Below are 8400 nucleotides of genomic sequence, written 5' to 3' on the forward strand. Positions count from 1 at the left end.
AAATATATGATGTCTTATTTGCAACTATCTTTGTAAACTATCTCATATCTCATATACTGTATCATATTATCTCACCTTTCTTCACCCATGTTGATAAGGCAGATGTCCCTTTCTCTCCCTCCTTCTTCAGTTTTTCTTTAATTCTCTGCGCCTCTGTCTGTTTAGCATCGTGTCTTTACTGACTATATAACATACATATACTATAACAAGGTTACTTGCATGTCTGGAAATGTAATGACTTGAGTAATTAGTATTTACCTTCACATTCCCACTCAATCAGCTAGAAAACTAGCGGCGATAAGCGTATAAAATACTGCTAATAGTATGAAAAGGTTAGCAGAAGAGTTAGTGGTTTCAGTATACCTGTCTGCATGTTGAAGCGAGACGGATCGTGACTGTGTCCATGACAACGAGGCTATCTGACAGCAGGTTCGAGTTGGACAAATAAATAGGAACATTCTCCGACTTTCTTGTGATTAATTTGCTATTGTTTTGCGCACGCTCTCATGTTAATTTGAATTCAAATGCTTTTTACATATTATAATTGTTTATTAACTAATGTTGAGAGGGCTCGAGCCCCCAGAGAGACCACCCCCCGCACGTTTGTGGTCCTAAAACAGATTTTACTAAACTTATTGGCTCAAATCTGTGTTTCAAATCTCCATACATTAGCGACATCTGCTGGTCAAATCTGTGCAATGCAACGATTTGAACGCGACCTGGAAGATATGAGAAGCTGGAATGAATGTCCTGAAATGAACAAACCATATGTTTATAGTATAATAATTTTCATTGTTATATTGTTTGTTTATAAATAAAGTGTCTGAAGGTTGTATACATTACAGCTTGGTTTAAAATAAATGTATATGTTTACATAAGCATTGAAGTAAGTAAAGAAATTCTGTACTTTATTGTTTCACCATGAAACAATGCTCCTTTCATTTCTCACTTCTTGGATTGACCAACAATGGCTTTAGTTTATGCAGAATAACTATTTACATAACAAGGAGGGTCTGTTGCTGTATACGTCTCTGTCTGCAGGAGGAGGGTGAGGGTGAGGGTTAGAATTTGGGATGATTAGAGACATTTTCTCCAGCAATCTGTATCAGAACCTTGGTGGTGTTTTTGCAGTGGAGTGATAAAAATCTGAGAGACATTTTCTGATAGAATCCTGTCCAGTTTTAAGAACTTGTGGTTATCCATCGTCTTGGACATATTTTCTCCCATATTTCTTTTGAAAGTTGACAAGTTAGTGGACAACCCACTTTACCGTCTGAGCCACAGCCACCTCAGTAGTCCCTGATTTTAAATTCTGTGGGTTTACATGTGCTGTACCTGTCTGTGTATCTCATACTAAATTGTTTCAGAAATTAAAACAAAATCTAAGTTAAAACAAAGGCAATCCGAGTAAACAGAAAAATACAGTTTTTAAATGATAATGTTATTTACTGAGCAAAAAAATTTTTTAATACCAACTGGGCCTGTGTGAAAATGTTTTTGCGCCCATAGTTACTAATGAATTGAAGCTGCATACATAATAGGCAGTGGCGGTTCAAGGGTTAAGGCTGAGGGTTACTGATCAGACGGCACCAAGCTGCCACTGTTGGGCCCTTGAGCAAGGCCTTTAACCCTCTCTGCTCCAGGGGCACCTTGTTATGGCTGACCCTGCGCTCTGACCCCAACTAATGTATATGTGACAAATAAAGTTTTCTTCTTCTTCTAATGGGGGTCAGCTGGACTAGACACAACCAAGCCTGATTACTGCAAACCCTGTTCAATCACATCAACACTTAAGTAAAACTTTTTCAACAGCAGGAATTTGGTTAAAAGATCTTACCCTGTAACACATTACACTAAAACTGAAAGAGATTCCAGTAATGATTAGGAAGAAGGTGATTGAAATACATCAGTCTGGGAAGGGTTACAAATCTATTTCAAAGGTTCTGTGACTCCAAATAACCACAGTGAGAACTGTTATCTCCAAATGGAAAAACTCGGCACAGTAGTGAACCTTCCCAGAAGTGTCCGACCTTCCAAAATTCCTCCAAGAGCACAGCGACGACTCATCCAGGAAGTCACTAAAGAGCCAAGGACAAGATCAAAGGACCTACAGGCCTCTCTTGCATCAATGGCTTGTTCATGACTCCACTATCAGAAAGACACTGGGCGAAAATGGCTCCATGGAAGAGTGGCGAGGGGAAAACCACTGCTAACCCAGTAGAACATTAAGGCTCGTCTGAATTTCACCAAAACACACCTTGATGATCCTCAAACCTTTTGGGAGAATGTTCTGTGGAGTAATGAGGTGAAAGTGGAACTGTAGTTCTGAAGACAGGAGTTCCGTTACATCTGGCATAAACCAAACACAGAATTACACAAAAAGAACATCATACCTACGGTCAAGTATGGTGTAGGAAGTGTGATAGTGTGGGGATGCTCTGCTGCTTCAGGGTCTGGGCAACTTGCAGTAATTTAGGGAAACATGAATTCTGCTCTCTACCAGAAAATCCTAAAGGAGAAGAATTTTTTTTTTCCACATGGGTGATAGGTGTTGGATAATTTTATTTGCTTCAATAAAAAAAACTATATTGTGTGTTTACTCAGGTTGCCTTTTTTATGTTGTATTTTGTTTTAGGATAAAAAATATTTAATATGAGATATACACAAAAACAGAAGAAATCAGAAGAACGTTTTATTCCCCACAGCACTGTGTTTAAAAATAAGCCTCTGTTTTAGTCTGTGTTTTTCTTTTTATGTAAGCTTTGAAAAGTTTGAAATATTCCCTTGTTTATGAAAGAAATGTACGCTGAGAGGCCATTTGTTGCCCAGGGTTTTAACTGTTCATTTTGGGGCACTATCGTAAGTACACCATCTGAGCAATTTCACTGATTCCTGAATTTCAATTTGGTACACATCGTCTCCAGAGTAAGCCTCAGAACATGTATTAAAATAATTTTGAATACTCCAAATGGTTTGCCCATAATGGGCCAACACATCTGACAATGAATTACAATCTGACATCCCACAGGATGTGAGGCTGTATCTCACCAATTACTTTGAGCATTGTTACAAAACTTGGTAGGCAACTTCAGGACCATGACCAGAGGCTATGCAACAAATTTCATGGCAGTACCACCTGCATTTACATTTACATTTATATTTATTCACTTAGCAGACGCTTTTATCCAAAGCGACTTACAAATGAGAAAAAATACAAGCAACCTACTGGTCAAAAGTTACAATAACATGCAGAAAATGCTTCCATCTAAGTGCAGTTTGTGCTACTCCTCCTCCAAATTTTGATGTTATAGTCATTACTATCCTATGATTCCATGTTATGAAAATACTTGAGTCTAAATGTTGTGGTGTTGATTCACCTATTTTAGTTTTTTAAAAAATAAAACAGCAAATTATTACAATGGTTTTAATTTAAATATATATTTTTTTCTTAACAAAGGCAGTCAACTTAAGAGTACCATCCTCAGCAGTTGATCACTTGTCTATACTGTCCAGAATTTTGAGAAAAAAATGCTGAATTGTTATACAATCTATTAGAATTTTGATTTTAAAAAATAATTAGACTTTAGAGAGACAAAAGTAGTGTTTTGAGATAAGTCTGAATTGGTGTATAATACGTCAAAATGTTGAGATAATAAGAAAAAATATTGATGTAAATTTCAAATTGAGTAAAAAGTTAGAAAGTTAAATTTAAAAAATCAGAAAATAAGACAAAAGTTTACGACAGTCATCAAAAGTTTTACCTACTACTGCTGCTGCCAAAAAATCATTTTAGCCATCTTATGGCAACTGCAACAATAAAAGTCATGTGACCATGACACTAGAATAAACATTTACAAAATTAGCTACAGTATGAAGAACATCTAAATGAGCTACAGTTAAAATTCTGTTCTAAATTAAAATCTTACATGTGACCAAACTTCTGTTGCCTTCACAACTAACATCAACTGGAAGTATTAATGAGATTATGTGTTCAGTTATGATTGCCCAGGTGGAGGATTGACACAGAACTGCCTACAGATGATGAGTGGAATAACCGGTTAACTGATTCACCACTTTACCTAAAATCAGCACTCCCCTGAGGGAGGTGAGGGTATGTATCCATACACAATACAATTATAGTACTTTGTGTTAATTATAATGTAACATTAATATAATATTTTTCTGCAGTTGCTCTACAATGCTATGGTACCTGAACAGGTGAAGAAACAAACAACGAAAAAAATTGCACTATAAAATGAATCCCCACCTACAGGCACCACCATGATTCAACCAAAACCCCCATTAATAATAACTTTCACAATCTCTAATCCCTGTAACAGTGTGTGTGTGTGTGTGTGTGTGTGTGTGTGTGTGTGTGTGTGTGTTGTCTAAAGGTGGTGTAACCCAATTAAAATACCTCCTTAAAAGAATAAACGAGAAACAGAGGAAATGAAAGATGGAAAGAAGAAAGGCTGGAAAGGAATTTTGAGTCACCAGACAGGTTCTACCAGAAAAAAAGGAAATATTACTTACACATACACAAACACACACACACACACACACACACACACACACACACACACACACACACACAAACTGAACTCCACCTGGTTAGACAACACCCCCGTGGTTTACTTTGCTTGCATATTTTCTTTAACACGTCATAATTTCCTCTCCTCGCTATGTTCAATCACACACCCTTACTTTAAATAATGTGTTTATCATTTAGCCTAAAATCCTATTGTGATGTCTGTTTTTCTAGCATTTACAGCAAATGTTTTAATGGGAACATTAATTAAATTTTGATTATTGTGCTTCTAGAATCCTCACTGATCCTCAGAGTGGAATGCTGATGTGTGGAATCAGATGAACTAAGATCATACCTGTTGGGCTATTGTTGTTGTTGTTGTTGTTGGGTCAATGAGTAGATTTGTAGATGGCATATAAACAGCTCTAGAACCCCTATCATTCAGTTGTGGAAGGAGTTCACTGTAGTTCCAGTACCCACATGGAAAACTCCTCAGGAGATAAAGTAACATGCAAGACATAAGGTTAGGGCAGAAGAGATAGACCCATGTGGTTTGCATACACAGATAGGAAGGGAATTGAGGATGCCTTAATCACATATACAGGAAGGCAGTGGTACTCAGAAGTTACTAGGTTACTGATCAGAAGGTTATGAGATGAGTTTGAGAACCACCAGCAAACTTCTGCCACTTTTGGGTCATATCTATTCCAGGGGCACTGTATCGTTGACTACATTTACATGCACAACAAAATTCCAAAATTTATCAGAATTTGGCAATATTCTAATTAGTACTGAGTCATGTAAACACCACAATCTGATTCTGATTCCCACCCTTGTAATATGCATGTTGTCACTGGAAATTTTGTTGCATGTAAACACCTTATTCAGAAAATCCACTGAAAGGAGATATTATGATCTCACAACTTTCTGAATAATAGCCCAGAGTCTTACCTATTAAACAACCACTTCACACTACTATCAGGTCAAGGTGTGGAGTGGAGTGAGCAAGCCCCTCTTCCTGTCCTAAAAGTAAATTAATAATGAAAGTGGTGTACTTCTAGATGTGAAACACAGGCTTTCTAAAGCTTCTGTAAACATCCAAATGGACCATCTATTGTTAGGAGATCTATAGCTTGAATCCTGACGGTCATCCATGGCCAAGATACAAGGGAGCAAAATTGCCTGTTCTTTCTGGGTGGGAGGGGAATACTCTCTCATACGTGACCAAATTAGAGAGAAAATGATGGGGGGGGTCTAGAAGGGCCAAATGGACTTCCAAAACGTATTCCTGGGCGTTTCATTTGCTTTAAGTACTGTCTAGTACTCTATTAATAATATTTATATTGTAACTGCTAGTTTAAGCAATTTAGGTACTGTCATGTAATGAGATTTTGGATGGATGTAAGTACAGTTAAGAGCTTTATTTGATGAGAATATAATCCAAAGGGCAATGCAAAATCAACATTGAAGACAGGCAAATGTCAGGCCCTGGGGCTTTGTAAATAATAATTAGCGGAAACGACTGGGTAGACTTATTTTTTTGTGGATACATTTGTTAGTATAAAGAACTTATAAAACTGTGAATTTATGTCTAGGTTTTTGTGTGACGTCTAGATTAAGAAGAAGAAGTCTTTGTCACATATACATTACAGCACAGTGAAAGTCTTTTTTTCACATATCCTTGTCGGGTAGCTGGGGTTACAGCGCAGGGTCATCCATGATACAGCACCCCTGAAACAGATAGGGTTAAGGGCATTGCTCAACAGTGGCAGCTTGTCTGTGCTGGGCTTTAACCTCTGACCTTCTGATCAGTAACCCAGAGCTGTAACTGTTGAGCCACCACTGCCCTTATAATTATAAATAACTGCAATACCCCCTTGTCTGCCAGTTAGATGGGGCTGATGTATATAGCTGTATCCAGGAGGAATAGCTTCATTTAATGCTACACACTCATTCGGTTTAATCCATATTTCTGGTAAACAGAGTACATTCAACTCTTGATTAGTAATAGTTTCATTAACAATAAACACTAATAATCTGTGCATTTTGGCATGGTTGTGGCGTTTTGAAGCATGTGGGGATTACCGACTGTGTCAGGGAGAGGTTGAACATCTCTGTGAACAGAGGCTGGAAGGACCCGACCTGAGATGCTGACTGGTCCTGCTGCCTTCCTGGGGTTCACTCTCCTGAAAGACTTCCTCAAATCGTGCTCCGAGATGATGAAAGCATTTCCTACTCTGTTACTCTCTGCATGCATGCAGCCATTCATGCTCTTTATGATGTTCGTGCTGTTAGCACTGCTAGTTCCGTTAGCTGCAGCCTCTAACCCTAACGTAAATAGTGTTCAGCTCCTCCGCCAGAGCAGCGTCTGCATTCACAATTCTGGAAGATGGTGTTTTATAATCCGTTGTTGTTCTCAGTCCCTGCCATATGCTCCTATAGCCACCCTGTTGGAACTGTGACTCTAGTTTCCTCCCATAGTGGCACTTGAGCTCCTTCACCACTCTTCACATGTTGTAGGATGCAGCCTTGTACTTGTCCATATTCCTGGTGGTGAGCCCTGCGTAATAGGCTGCAATATGAGCAATGTGGATGGTTTTATCCACCCACGGCATCTGGCTAGGAGACGTTCTGATGATGGGTTTGTGGACTGTCCAGTTTCCAGATAAATCCCACATAAACACTCTGATGTCATCAGAGCTATGCCTGAACATGTGCCAGTCTGTGTCGTCTAGGGTGTCCTGCAAAGCAGCCACCAATTGGTCCATATGTCATATAACAGAGTGCAGCAATGGTCCAGGATCCTTTCACCCCTGGTGTTGGTGGAAGTTTAAGGTTCAAACTGTTAAAGTGCCCTACCACAATGAGTGCAGTGTCCTGGTGGTGAGTCTGGTGTTTAGTGAGAGCCTCATGTAGTTCACATAATAGTGTACATATATGAACGGCACTGACTCCACCTCCCCTTGACTTCCTGACTCCATTGTTCTGTCTATGCAGTGAGCCTAGAAGAACTTGGCCAGCTGGATGACATGGTCCAGTACCGCTGGTTTCAGCCATGTCTCAATGAAGCAGAGAAAGTTGCAGTCCCGAATGTCCCTCTGGAACTTAACCCTGGCCCTGAGGTCATTGAGATTATTCTCCAGAGAATGGATGTTGGCTAATAGGATGCTAGGCAAGGAAGCATGGTGAGTGCAAGCCCTCAGCTTGTTCCTGATGCTGGCTCGTTTTCATCAAGGGCACCACTTCAGGTCACATCCTTTGTTTCTCTTCAGGATCTCGCTCGGCCAGCATGGATCTAGTGTTAAAAACAGTGATAGGTGAGTGGATTTTAAACCAATAGAAATAAGATGCAAAAAATAAACAAAAATAAATAAAGTGTGGTCTGAGCAGTTGTGACGGCAGCCGAGCTCACCGGCACCATCTTGAATACTCCTGAGATACCAGTCAGTGATCCTGTCTCATTCTGCCCTCTGGACAGGCCTGATCCATCCTGATGGACCCACTCCTGCTTGGAGCCTCATTCACCTGAAAATAACTCTGCTGTGGATGACGCATGGATAGCCTACAGATCACCATGGGTTTACGTTGGATGTTTGTCCTTGGATAGCCTAAAGACTGCAACTGCTAAGAACAGTTTACATTCAAATCTCCATCATGAACAGTTCATAACTTCATATACATTGACTTCAAGTTAAAACTCTACTGATGCTCATACTCAAGTTCCTTTTAACACACTTAACACTGCTTGACTTTATAGTAAACAGATATAGAAGTGGACTAATGGTGCATGGGCATGAATTTTACACACCAAAGATCCAGAGTAAATTAGCAGCATCTTGGATAAGCTGTTATACCATGTGTGTGTTTAGTTC

The sequence above is a fragment of the Ictalurus punctatus genome, chromosome 1, assembly GCF_001660625.3.
Source record: "Ictalurus punctatus breed USDA103 chromosome 1, Coco_2.0, whole genome shotgun sequence".
NCBI lineage: Eukaryota > Metazoa > Chordata > Actinopteri > Siluriformes > Ictaluridae > Ictalurus > Ictalurus punctatus.